Source organism: Pinus tabuliformis, chromosome 7 (genome assembly GCF_031772625.1).
Source record: "Pinus tabuliformis cultivar Carrire ecotype Pingquan chromosome 7, CPIR1, whole genome shotgun sequence".
In the NCBI taxonomy this organism is placed as follows: Eukaryota; Viridiplantae; Streptophyta; class Pinopsida; order Pinales; family Pinaceae; genus Pinus; species Pinus tabuliformis.
Window position 1 is genome coordinate 1453571117 of NC_142293.1, and position 15066 is coordinate 1453586182.

The 15066-nt window shown below is 37.0% G+C and overlaps 1 pseudogene; it reads right to left on the reverse strand.

The window, feature by feature from the left end:
- Positions 1 to 6413: 6413 nt before the first annotated feature.
- On the reverse strand, positions 6414 to 6767 carry LOC149253193 (cytochrome P450 750A1 pseudogene; annotated as a pseudogene).
- Between the last annotated feature and the right edge of the window lie 8299 nt (positions 6768 to 15066).

Genomic DNA, 15066 nt, shown 5'->3' on the forward strand with positions numbered 1-15066 from the left:
ACTTCTTGATAGAACTGATCGATTTCTTGGCTTGGTTGGCACTTACCAATGAAATTTTCGACTTGCATTTATGCACGTTGATGATGAATTATTTTCCATCCTTGATGAGTCGGTACTGGTTAGCTCTCCTCATGAATATTGCATCATGCATGTACATGTATGGACTCCCAAATAGGACTCCACATACATCAAGGAGAACCACATCCAGATCTACTTCATCAATAAAATCAACGCTAGTAGAAAATCTAATTTTCCATTGTTTTGTGACCTTCATCTTTGCATCCTTATGTACCCGTCCTAGTGGATATGGGTTTGGATGATCATGAACTTCCAGCCCCAAATTCTTGACCAGATCTGCTGCAAAGAGATTTCCCTGTGATCCTAAGTCAAACAAAGCAGCAATATTCGTCTTCTTGACTTGTATCTTTACATGGAAGAGTTTGGTCATTTCTTTCTCTTCCTATTGCTGAAGGCTACTCAGATTCATCTCCTTCTAGACTGACGTACAACCGATATTGTCGTCCATGTCTGAGTTGCTTTCAACTTGGTTGCTCGAATCAGTGGTCATGAGATTCTTCTTCTTATTATATTTCTTCTTATTCTTCGGGTTTAGCTCTGGATGCAATTTTCAACACTTATCCTCTGTATGGCCATCAATGTTATAGTGGTTGCTAGGATCTTTGCACTGGTTTTTTGTGGCCGCCATCTTCTTATCTTTTCCCCCTTTTTCCTTCTTCTTCCCCTCCTTAGAAGCATCTTGTTTCTCCTTTTTCTTCGATCCACTTGATTGCGCTCTTTTCAGGCCTATGTTCTCCAGGTATTGTGCCTGTACACAAGCCTCGTCCACCGTTTTGGGCTTGAACAACATCACTTGCTCACACAGATGGCAGTGAAAATCCCCCAAATAATTGAGGAGTACATTTGGGTTCTTTGGAGAGATACCCAACATTATAGCCATGTTTCTGAATTCTGTGGTGTACTCTTGCATGCTTTGGCCCGACTTTTGCTTGAAGTAATGCCACCAGATCCACTAATCTTCCATGTACCCAATGGGATAAAACTGTGACTTAATGAGGGTTTTGAAATCCTCCCACTTAGTCACTGGAGATTCTCCCTCCAACCTCATGGTTTCTGTGTGGCTCTCCCACCAAGTCAGTGCATGGCCCTCCAATTTCAGCCATGCGAATGAGATCTTTTGCCCTTCCTCGATCTGATGGACACTAAAATAAACTTCCAGTTGCTGCAACCAGTGGTTCAGCTTTAGAGCGTCGATCTCGCCTTGGTATGGATTTATATGGACTTTTTCTTCCACTTTAAACAGGGATTGGTTCACGACACTCGAACTGGGTTGATCTTTTCCAGGTTTTTTCTTCCACTAGTCATCTGCATCTTCCCGATCTCCCGATCCCCCTTCTGATTTTTCCTCTGCATTCAAACCCTATTCTTCTCCAAATATCCCCGGATTATTTCTTAGGTCCACTGTGAGGAAGTTTACATTGCAGTTTATATCCACAACTTGTTCTTTGAGCTGCGAAAACCTCACCTCTGCAAGATCACGAAGTTCATTTACAGATTCTTCGCCCATGATTAGGGTTTTACAATTTTCGGCCTCACCGATCTAGATCCCTGTAATCTCCAAAAAATACCTAAGGAAACTCGCTCTGATACCAAATTATCCGTAAACTTTCGTGGATATTCCACTGGACAGTTCATCACAACATATCTGATAATATTATATTAAAAATATGAGATTCCACACTATTACATTTTTATTTAATTTCTAGATCTGTAAAATTAACTGTAATTAGTGCATGCATGCAAAATTAAATCAAGAATAAAATTAGAGAACGACAAAATAAGCTCACATACATATAATACACAAGATATGCTCTCTAGGAAACCCTTTAGGGAGAAAACCCAACTGGAAGGTGAGGTTGCTTCGCTCTCTTTCTCTGTATAGAAATATGGCCGCAGATCCTCTCTGTGTGCTCTACCTCCTATCTCTTCTGGCTATCTTTTCTCAACTATGGAACAAAATGCTCTCAAAAGAATGGAATGCCTCTTCCTCTTAGTGGCCCGGTTAAAATACAGCTCGATAGCCTACTAGTGATTAAGTTTGACTACATCAACTCTTAGCTAGAGTTACAAAATAGACTCTTCTAGATTCTTTTACATCACAAATGCATGGCTAGTCTCTTTTCCATGAATAATGGGGGGTGACGTGGCATCCTCCCAAACTATAGGTGTGAAAACAGGAAGGTCAACGTTTGAGTGGCATAACTTTCGTACACAAACTCTGATTGATGCGATTCTTACGCAGTTGGAAATATCTCTGTGTGTATAATATCATGAAAATGTGCTACACTTGTGTAGCAAAGTTTTATCCCCAAAAAACATTGTTTGATGCCTCAAAACACTCCTGGAAGGTTTCAAACCCCGTTTCGCCAAACTGGGTCCCATCGGTAAAAACGGTCCTGTGAGTTGACTCCTCCACTTTTTCAACTCCAAATGCATCGAGATGGATGACAAACAATATAATGATCCAATTCAGATCATGCATGGGGATCATCGCCATGATTGATCGATTAAACGTAAAGGTTAGTGGGTGTCCTCTTCCACGCCTCACACGCCCCACCTCCTTGATGAAATGAATGGCCACATATCTCAGCGGATCCATGTTGTGCAGTTTGGAAGTCTCTTAAATCTCCAAGTGGTGGGAGAGGGGGATCATATGCAACAATTTGTCCGACATTCAACCTGGCGTTACCGGTATCTTAGGGGACCTGAGACAATTGTTTTCTAGTTCGTGGCACTGGGAACACGGGGAGGACACTCTGTTGCAGTTTGTCTTGGCTTACAGATGGCACAAATGATCTCGTATGTTCTTATGCTTATCCTTTTCCCTGCTTTGGGGGCTGCAATTAGTGACTTACCTTGCGTTTGAAGGGGAAAAGGAACAATGGTGAATTGGAAAGGTTATGTGATAACAAGTTCTGGCTTTCTCGACTATGTTATGTCGATCTTTGTGTTTTTTGGCAATTTTTTTATCATGTATGGGCATCATTCATGGGTTCTGGGTTTATTTACTATGTTAACTCTGCATGCTGAATGTTATCTTCATAATTCTGAGTTTAAATTTCATTGAAAAACCCTGAGGAAGGTAAGGGTTCGAGCATTTGGACCTGGACGAGTTTACAGAATTCGGGCTAAGGAGTGCAGGGGGGCGTTGTTTTCATTCAGAAGGTGCCTCACACTCTGGGAGGGTTCTTGATTTTATTTGAGTATTGGCTTGGGTTGTGGATTCATGCTGTGGTGCAATACAGTTTGGTGCTACCTATGTCCTTTTGTCCTCCTATCAAGTTTAAGTTTGATTGTCTGTTGGTTTTTTGTATTGTTGTTACTCCAGGTCCGTCTAAGTCGCTTCTCCCTCCAGCCTCTCCACAGCGGGTTGGGTCTCGAGTGCGAGTAATTGAGAGCAAGTCAACGAAGGGTGGTTCAACTCTGTTCATCATGTTGAAGACTCCTCCTCATGGTGGCGCCTCTGGGCACGAAGGTCATAGTCAGAAGAACTAGGGTGGCAAGGGCAACGAAAAAGTTTCGACGTCTGGCAGACCTCCACGCCAATGTGGAAGGAACACATATGCTCAGATTTTGCAAAGCACCATTCAGGCCTATTATGAGGGGACCGCGACCCAGGTAAAGCATATGATTTTGACTTGGGAGATTGAATTAAACTTGAAAGCCGAGATTGAGCCACCAACGGAGGATTAGAGTGATTTTATACCTGACCCTGGTTACACCCACGGTCGCCTCACTCTGTATAAACAATATGTTCATCTTTTTTGGCTTATGAAATGCATTGTTGCTAAAGCAATGGCTTCCTCTCTCAATATTGCTGCGAATACGGATCTTGATCCTGGTCTCAAAGACATTCAAAAAGAAGCCCATTTAATTCAACTCCAGCTGCAACACCAGAATGCTCGCCTTGGCTGCATTGAGCACCACATTCCTTGCTTGCCTCAATCTGAATTGCCAAGTTCAAGTGCAAAAGATCCTGCTCCGGTGGAATCGTCAGATGACTCACTGATGGAAAGTCTTGTTTGATGTTTTTTGGCTTATGTTTTGATGTATATGTCGGGTAGAATTTATGTTTATAGTTTTATGTCTAGTAAATGGTTTCCAGACTACAAGTCCTATAAGGTTTTGATAGACAGACTCAGACTATTTATGTTTTGGATGGCATATAATGCGGTTTGGTGGCCAACAAACCTGGTTTCCCACTGGGAAGGTTGGGGCTACCGAATGTTTCTTATGTTTGTAACATGCCTGATTATTGAAATGAATGAATAGGCAGGTACTACCAGGCTTACAAAAAAAAATTGAAATGCTTTCATCGCATTTGCTAATGAAACTGAATGACCTATTGGAATCCTTTTTAACAAGTCCACTTCAAACCTTAATTATATATATATTTTTACAGCACTCGCAAAAGGTTATTTCAATTCAATACAATTCCTAGGCGCGGTGCCTCTTTAGCCAAATACACACATTGTTTGCACCTTGTCTTTACTGCATTTGACCTTTAGCCAAATACACACAGGGTTTTCACTTGGTCTTTACTGCATTAAATAAGTTGAATGAGATGATTCTCACTTGATAAGGATATTTAAACCTTGGTGGTGGATATGTGAGATTTTTCTCTAATGATTAACCGATTTTCTCTACTAACCAACCAATACCTGTTAACAATATGCTTAATTAGCTACACCTTTCTTTAGCTACTATTATGAGCCAAACTCTATTGAAAATGTACACTAATTTGGATTCACTTTATTGACAAAATAATATGACATCTTTTATGTGCGAATATCTGAATTTAAATTTAAAATCTAAGACCATAACATGCCTGATTAAACCTATCTGATCTGCATCTATTCACCTATCATTAGTTACTGTTGTGGTATTTTATTACATCCTGTTTTGGAATTGTTGATTGTGCTACACCACACATCTATTCACCTATCATTAGTTACTGTTGTGGTATTTTATTACATCCTGTTTTGGAACTGTTGATTGTGCTGCACCACCTTTCCAAAGATATCAAAACATAATAAAATATTAACTTTGAAGTATTTTATAGAATCTCTTGTTTTGTTTTAATAAATGTGAGTGGTTTTTGTTTTTTCAATTGAATGTAGGAACATTTATTAAGATCAATAGTTAAGTATATTTTTAAAAAATAATTAAAATTATTACTTTTTGTGACCGATTATTTAATATGTATACACTACAAGATCTAATTTTTCAAATTAAGCCGGTCATAAATTGTAGACTTACATATAAGGCCATGGAAAATTGTCCAAATGAAAGTTTTGTCATAGTTCACACCATGAATTAAAAAAAGATTTTTGCTGTGGTAGTTATGTAGTGTAAGGGCTTAGTTATGAATTAAAAAAATGGCATAGTTGCACTGATATATGTGTCTGGCATACCTATGTGTCTTATTAGTAGTGATTGTTACATGTGTATCTTGGTTGTCTCAAGGGATACTTTACACAGTAGGGGGGTGCGGGATTGTGAAGAAAGGGTTATCTACGACAAGGGATCGTACTCCCTTTCTTCTCTCCATTAATATTTCAGTGTCTTCCACAGGTCTATTCACGCAATCTCACTCCATTATAATGATCACAACCTCGCCTAAATAGATTTAGGCGAAGAGACGGGAGCAGTTTTGGTCTTGATAAAAAACAAATTAATTTATGCTATTCTCCATGGTTGGGGTTTACCGTGAACTTGGTCTTGCAGGAGGAGGTACCCATCATCTTTGAATAGGCAAAAAAATGATTTCAGGGAAAATTATAGATTTAAGCTGTTTTTGTTGCAGGATTTTCATCACCATTGTGCGAGATTACAAAAAAATGGGTTGTGAATTTTTGGATTTTAGGAAATTGTGTTTTCTGGTTTTCAATTCCTCGTATTTTTATGTTTGAATTTCTTTTTAGCTGTGGCGAAAACATTTGTCATGCACTAATAAATACATTGGTTTTTTCAATATTGAATCGAAATGAAAAAAATGGATTTACAAATCTAGAATATAAATCAATATTTCGGACTTGTTAATTATTTTGATATTTTTTTTAATGAACACGTAATTAGGAAAATGGTTTGGTTTGCTTTTTTCTTCAATAAAGTGAAATGGTCATTCATCATGATAAGGTTGGGAGAATTTGAAAATGGTGCTTGATATTATATTGATTGATATCCTGAAAATTTGATACTGAATCTTTACCCAAATTGCTAAATCACTTCACTTCATCATCATGGTTAAAATAAAATATCTTGACATATTCTTTATATTAATAAAACCATACAAATTAGGCACCACAACCACATACTTCTCAACATACATACAGTCAAAGGCCTCCCCTCCTTACCTTTGGAAAAGCAAAGAGTAGAACTTGTCTTGATATAGAAGACCCGCCTTCTTCTGTCATATCCAGCTCTGATGGATCACCATCTACTCTCCAGTCAAAAGAGTGCAGCAGCTGAGCCAGTGCAAGTTCAATCATGGGAATAGCCATGGTGGCCCCCGGGCACCCTCTTCTCCCTGCTGAGAAGGGAAGCATTCTGAAATCTGATTGACCTGTCACTAAATCCATATTATTATCATGCTCACCTAATTCATGCATGAACCTCTCCGGCTTGAAATCCAAAGCATCCAACCCCCACACATTGGGATCCGTTCCAATAGCCCACACATTCACCATTACTGTTGTTTTTTTGGGTAGAACAAAATACAAAGCTTATTACAACAGAAGTGCCTCAGATTTCATTACAACACACATGCTCTCAATCGAACGATGCTTGAACTCATGTAGACCCTTTCTTAAATAGCCCTAAAACGAATCTAAACTTAGCTAAGACATGACATAAGATAGAAATAATTGAGGGTCCTGTCGGTATCTTTTTCCACCGACGGTGTCTACTCAACCTTTCTTTTGTACAAAAGATTCCTGTCACAACATGTAACCAACATTATTACATTGCTGACAAGAGATTCTTATGCTACGATCTTCTTTTACCAAGGTCCTGTGGGACTCCTTGTCTCCCATAAATCTTCTTCGGACGATCCGGCAGATGGCTCGTACTCATCGATGAGCTGTCGATGGTATCTATTCATAAGTCGGTTGTACTGTTCTTCGATTCCTTCGTTTGGATCTTGTGCATCTGTCATTTCTCCTTTTTCTTTTGGCGATCTTGTCATACTGTGAGATGCTGCAGATGACGATTCTCCTTTCATGATTTTTGTTTTGATTCTATGAAGTCCTGGTTGTAGTGGTGTATGCATCAACTCCTGTTTTTCCCACTTGTTCAAAAAAGGAAGAGCACTTATTTCAATATCTAGAAAAGAATCTTTAAATGCATTTCGTGCTGCTGGTGATCTTTGTACTGCCAATTCTATCCCATCTAATGATTCCCATTTAAATATCTGAAACATATTAGTGGAGCTTTCAATCGAGTGCTGTACCCACAACCTGCAGTTTTCGCTCAAACAGTCTTTATGCTGCCATCCTAACTCAAAAATTATTGAAGTGCATATTCTTTTAGAGATCATCAGACTAATGATGTGGATGACATTATTGTTCCAATTTGGAGATATAATTGAGATGGTGATTAAAGCCCTTTGATTAATTGCAAATTTTAAGGCTTTTGGTTGTCCTTGCAGGCTATCCATTTTATTAAGAATTTGAATTTTTTCAGCCAACCTCAAATTTCCAAACTCATGGAACCATTCAGCATGTTGTTTGATTAACTCTTGATTGTTACCGGATTCAGAATTACCAATCGTTTCATGACTGAATGTTTGAGAAAAAGGATTTGGTTCTATACTGTCTCTCATTCTCAAACTATGAAAATCCCACTGATAAGCATATGTTTTTAAATACTGGAGGGATCTTTGTATGCATTGAGATACTCTGGTAACCTGAACTTTTCTGCATTTTCCTTCTTGAAATCTCCAATCTGCGAACTTTTCAAAAATTTCATATTGAGGAAAGGTATCAGTATTTGCATAATTGTCATCTATCCTTTGGAGGAAAGAGGACTCTAGTTCCTCAAATATATCTGGAATTCTTAGAGAAAGCAGATATTTTACCATTTCTTCTTTTATGGGAATTTCTTCTAGATCCAAAATTTTGGCACCTGTAAAAATGCTAAGGGCAAAGTCAACACTGCCTATGATCTGATAGTAATTCAAGACTCTGAGTGTCCAGATAAGCTTCTGTAGAAGCTTAACCTTCATATTTGGTAAAGAAAAGCTTAACCTTCATATTTGGTAAAGAAAATACTTTCACCAAGTTTTCATCAAGGCCTAGAGATATACCCAGATTTTTTGACTGCCATGCTTGGCATTTTCTGATCCACCAATTCCTTCTTAGTCTAAAACCAACCAATTTCTTGATTTCATCTGTGACAAGACTTGCATAATTTTCTAAGATTCGAAATCTATCTACAAAGGTTGCAAAACTATCATCTGCAGGGCCTTTTCCTGGGATCTCAAAAACTGAATATTTACAGGTTATGAACATTTTACTCATGTCTCTGGTCAGAACGTCTGTCAAGAAATTCGAGTTACCTGGTATCCACTCGACGTCAAACTCAAATTGCTGAAACCAGATTTGCCAGGCTAAAATTCTGCCCTTTGCAAGTTGTCTTGAAATCTTTGCTGTCAGAAAATATTTAAAATTTTTGGAGTCTGTTCTGATTAAAAACCTTACCGGGGTTAGATATACTTCAAACCGCTGAATCCCGTTGAAGATAGCCAATGTTTCCTTTTCAGCTATAAAATAGTTTTTCTGACTTGCTGTGAATTCCCGGAAGCATATCCACACAAATTTTCTTCAATCTCTCCTTTACTATTTCTTCTTTGTTCTAACAATACAGCTGACCAAAAATTAAGAGAAGCATCAGTTTGCAAAATTAATAAACCATCACCTGGTGGTTGAAGCTTTGGTAATCGCTGACATTCTTCTTTAAGTTTCTTCACTGCTTCAGTTGCTTCTTCTGACCATCCTCCGTCGCTGTGTCTTCTTATAGCAGCTGTCTTTTCTGAGAGTTTTGGAATGTATTTGTGCAAGTAATTCAGAACTCCAATAAACCTTTGGATTGCCTTTTTGTCCTTCAGTTCATCAGGAAACTGTGTCAATTTTGTTAACACATGGGGCTGCATTTGAATAGAACCATTTGCAACATTTATCCCCAAAAAATCAATGCTATCCTGAAATAAGGACATCTTTTTTTCTGACAAAACTATGCCATGCTTTTTAACTTCTTCAAGGAAAATTTCTAAATGTTTCAAATGAGTATTTACATCTGGACTATGTATCAGAATATCATCTATATATGTAACTATAAAATCATATTTAGCAAAAATATAATCCATCCTTCTTTGGAAGAAGGCTGGAGCGTTCTTCAACCCAAATGGAACAACTTTCCATTGATAAAATCCTGCTGGACATATGAAAGCTGTTTTGTGTCTGTCTTCTGGCTGAATCTGTATCTGATAGTAACCTGACTTCATATCAAATTTACTGAACATCTTACTATGTTGAATCTTCTGCATTATTACTTCTGGTCTTGGCAATGGGTAATTAAAGTTCTGAGTAATTGCATTAAGAGGTTTGTAATTAATCACCATCCGTGGTTTACCTCTTACTATCTCAGAATGATTTCTAACTAGAAATGCAGAACATGCATAATGAGATTCACTGATTTCTATTAACTGCATTTTTAGTAGTTCTTGAATCTGATTCCTCATTTCTTGTTCATCAGATGGTGTACAAGGAATCACTTTACCTTTTACCCCATTGTCATGTAAGGTGACTATCTCCTGCATCGGACTTTCAGTTTCCCAAAACTGTTGTGGGTTGTCCGAACAGCTTTTCAGAAGTCTTTGGTAGATATCTTTCTGTTCTGTAGACCAATTTTCTTCAATGCATGCTGATTGTTTATTTATCTTTTCTGCCCTGGCTTCATAAATCTGTAAGACCTCTTGCCAATCATTTGAGTCTTTAGCTGGCCTTCTAGTTCCTACTTTCTTTTGCCTATTCTCATGCCTAGCTTCAGAGTTTGCAATGCTTAGTCTAGGCACAGATATAGCCTTTTTCTTCAGATTTATTATCAGCTTATCTTGGCTGATAGTTACTGGAAGCACAGAATTTATAAATGGCATGCCTAACATCAGACTTGCTGAAGGGTCATAGTGCTGAATTGCTGAGATTTTTACAATACTCCCTCCGACTTTTAAAGAAATATTGTCTACATAATGTGTGAGCTGGACAGATCCTCCAATTGTTTCTGAAACTAGTATATTTTTTAATGGTTTCCAGAGAGATTTAAACAAAGATGGTCGAGCTAGATTATTTGATCCTCCAGTGTCTACAAATGCATCTACTGAAATCCATTCATTTCTGACTTGAACTTCTACTGGAATATAAATCAAACTTTCTGTCTTCACAATCTTTTTCAACAAAGTATTTTGTTCATTTCTTGAAATCTCCGGCAAAGGTATACTAGTTGATGGTGCAATTTTCTTTTCAAATGGACATAAAGAATTGAATTGAGGTAAAGGTGATGCAATTTGTTTACCTCTATTTGTTCTCTCTGAAATTTCTGTTTCTTCTGATCCTTCTTCAGAAATTGATTCTGAGTCTGAAATATCTTCTGTCTCACTTGATACAACAGTTGAAGAACTTTCTATATCACTATAGTGCTGTTCACTATAAAAATCATCATCAGAACAATTTGTACAAATATTCATTTTCTGTACAGGTTCTTCCTCTTCATTATCTGAAACTTCTGTAAGAATATATACATCAGAAATTTCTTCATCTGATTCTACTACAGACCAATCATCTTGAAATTCTTCAATATCTATACAAGCTTTAAGTTTACTAGATGATTTCTGAGGACACTTTCTAGCAAAATGTCCTTCCTTTTTACAAATGAAACAACAATTGTTGTTTCTTGGAGCTGTTCTCTTTTTTAAATATCTGAATTTTCTGAAAGGTCTCTTTGGGTTCGATACTCTTTTGGGTTTGTATCTACCATACCTTTTATATTTCTTCTTCTTAGATTTAAAAGGCGTCCATGGTAATACAGTTCTGCAGACATCTGAACTTGGGGTGATGTCATGCGCCTTCTTCTGCCAACACAAATATTTGACCTTTTCTGACACTCTAAACAGAAGATCAACCCAATAAACTTGTTCTAAACTTCTCATCTGAACCTCAAGATCTTTCATAATCAGATCTCCCAAGTTTCCTGGCAACTTTGACAAGAAAGAAACTTTTTGAGCAATATCATTAAACAGATTAGCTTTAAAGACTTTAGCCATAAATTCTTTGCCAAATTGATCTAAATATTTGAGATCCTTAAGTTCCATGCGGCTAAGGTCAGTCAATAGCTGTTTCTTTTCATCTTTTGGTTCTGGAATAAATTGAGTTTTTAACAGCATTTCAAATGTAGCTAATCCTGCTTCCATGACTGCTATTCTTTCTGCCTCTGATCCTGCCATCCACCAATCAAATACTATCCCTGCCATCCTCTTTTCTGCTAAGATCATGATAGACACATTGTCTAATCTTGTTGTGACCTGCATCTGATATAAGGCTCCTATCCAGATTCTAATAGACTCACCTGGATTGGATGAGTTATCTAGATCTAGAATGTAACCACCAGAATTTGTAGCAAACAGATCTTCTTCAACTCTAGGGTACTTAGCTTCTCTTAGGATGTGAGCTTTGTTTTGATTTTTTATTGATGGCATAATAAAGGATGGAAATTTTATTGCAGCTTGTTCTAATGACATGACTTCCTTTTTAGATTCAAAAGGTTTTTCTGCTTTAAACGTTCTAGAAGATCCACTGGTTAATTTTCCAGTGTCTCTGGAAGTCCCTTCTCCATCACTTGTTTCTGGTACTTCTTCTTCTAAATCCCAGTAATTTGGGGCTGTCATATCTACATGAAATTTTGGGATTTTCTTACCTTTCTTCTTCATTTTTCTTTTTCTTCTCTCCTCTCTTTCTCTCTTCTCTTCTTGTTGCTCTTCATACAACAATTTTAAATTTTCATTTATCAGATCTGCTTGTTGTCCTAAATTGTCTAGAACATTTTCAGCATGAGAACACCAAGTAGTCAAATAATTTCCTACTTGATATACTTGTTCCAAATCATTGGGCTCTTGTGATTCATGTTCTAGAAGAGGTGCACAATCTGCTCTGGTAGCAGGCTGTTTGGACATTGAAGAAGAAACACAAAACTTTGTTTTTGGTGGCCATTTTCCTCCTCTTACAAATCTTTTATTTGCAAATCTATATTCTTCCATAGCTGGATAATTCTGTACATGAGTTCTAAACATTTTATTTACAGCGAGAAAAGGTTTCTCTTCAGGAATATACAATTGTTTTTCAGACCGGGGTGTGCTTGTGGAAGTAGACGGCTGTTCTTCTGGTATAGATAACTGTCTGTAAAAAGACCTTCTTCCACTTTGGACTGGACTTTCAACTGGTAATACATGTTTCTCTGGCAAAACTATTGGCTTGGGAATCCTAGGGTAAATAGACTGATTTGGAATGATTTTTACCCCTCCATCTTCAAGAGCCAATCTTTTAATTTTTCTACTTATATCATCTGAAGCCAAAGACTTATATTGGATATACCAGTGATCGGGTAATGTTTCTTTGTCATAATGCACACCTTCAATCTGTGCATTTCCGATCCCTACAGTCACACAGTCTTTCAACACCGGCTGTTTTAGTTTAGGATGTACTGTATTTGTTAACTGAAAGGAAGTTTGAACAATTACAGACAAGAATTCACTCTCATCTGCCATAGACAGTCCTTGCACTCCTATCAAGGCTTTCCAACAGTCTTTAAGATGTATGTCTGTCAGACTAATAGCATAATCAAGATAAATTGTTCCATGCTGACAACCAGACATCAAATTCCCCAGTATTGTTCCTATTCTGGCATGATCATACTCATTGTGCCTTGAATCAAACAATTCTGCTATGCAGGGAGTATTTAAACCATGTCTAAACAGGGGAGCCAAACCAATCCTTATAGCTCCGAAATGTAAGTAATAAAATCTTCCTTCCTTAGCATATTTCCTAAACTTTTTTATTTCATCCTCTGAGAATATATTGAGTCCTATTATCTGCACATGTGGACCCTTAATTCTGATCTTAACTTCAACTTCCTTGAAATAATATTTTTTAGAAAGCTTAAACATCATAGGAACCGGATAGATTTCTTTAGTATCTAATGCAGGGGGGTTCCAGCTTTCTGGGTCTTCTACTTATTCATGTTCATTTATCTCAGATTCAACAGATCTATTTTCTACTTCAGATATTGATCTTTTATCAATTGTAGAGAAAGATCTTAAAAATTTGGCCATCTTAGAAAGGTATAATTCTATTCCAGAAATTGACTGATAAAGCTTTTATTTACTCAACACAATGTAAAACAAAGATGCCTTTCAAATGCTTCTGGCTTGTCTCAGGTTCTGTCTATAGAATTATAGAGGGTCGTTACAGGGCTCTGATACCAAATTGGGGGTGACCGTTCAAACAGAGCAATAGAGCAATTTATAAACAAGAAGAAACTATCTGTATACAGAACTTACTTTTTTACAATACTCCCTCCGACTTTTAAAGAAATATTGTCTACATAATGTGTGAGCTGGACAGATCCTCCAATTGTTTCTGAAACTAATATATTTTTTAATGGTTTCCAGAGAGATTTAAACAAAGATGGTCGAGCTAGATTATTTGATCCTCCAGTGTCTACAAATGCATCTACTGAAATCCATTCATTTCTGACTTGAACTTCTACTGGAATATAAATCAAACTTTCTGTCTTCACAATCTTTTTCAACAAAGTATTTTGTTCATTTCTTGAAATCTCCGGCAAAGGTATACTAGTTGATGGTGCAATTTTCTTTTCAAATGGACATAAAGAATTGAATTGAGGTAAAGGTGATGCAATTTGTCTACCTCTATTTGTTCTCTCTGAAATTTCTGTTTCTTCTGATCCTTCTTCAGAAATTGATTCTGAGTCTGAAATATCTTCTGTCTCACTTGATACAACAGTTGAAGAACTTTCTATATCACTATAGTGCTGTTCACTATAAAAATCATCATCAGAACAATTTGTACAAATATTCATTTTCTGTACAGGTTCTTCCTCTTCATTATCTGAAACTTCTGTAAGAATATATACATCAGAAATTTCTTCATCTGATTCTACTACAGACCAATCATCTTGAAATTCTTCAATATCTATACAAGTTTTAAGTTTACTAGATGATTTCTGAGGACACTTTCTAGCAAAATGTCCTTCCTTTTTACAAATGAAACAACAATTGTTGTTTCTTGGAGATGTTCTCTTTTTTAAATATCTGAATTTTCTGAAAGGTCTCTTTGGGTTCGATACTCTTTTGGGTTTGTATCTACCATACCTTTTATATTTCTTCTTCTTAGATTTAAAAGGCGTCCATGGTAATACAGTTCTGCAGACATCTGAACTTGGGGTGATGTCATGCGCCTTCTTCTGCCAACACAAATATTTGACCTTTTCTGACACTCTAAACAAAAGATCAACCCAATAAACTTGTTCTAAACTTCTCATCTGAACCTCAAGATCTTTCATAATCAGATCTCCCAAGTTTCCTGGCAACTTTGACAAGAAAGAAACTTTTTGAGCAATATCATTAAACAGATTAGCTTTAAAGACTTTAGCCATAAATTCTTTGCCAAATTGATCTAAATATTTGATATCCTTAAGTTCCATGCGGCTAAGGTCAGTCAATAGTTGTTTCTTTTCATCTTTTGGTTCTGGAATAAATTGAGTTTTTAAAAGCATTTCAAATGTAGCTAATCCTGTTTCCATGACTGCTATTCTTTCTGCCTCTAATCCTGCCATCCACCAATCAAATACTATCCCTGCCATCCTCTTTTCTGCTAAGATCATGATAGACACATTGTCTAATCTTGTTGTGACCTGCAT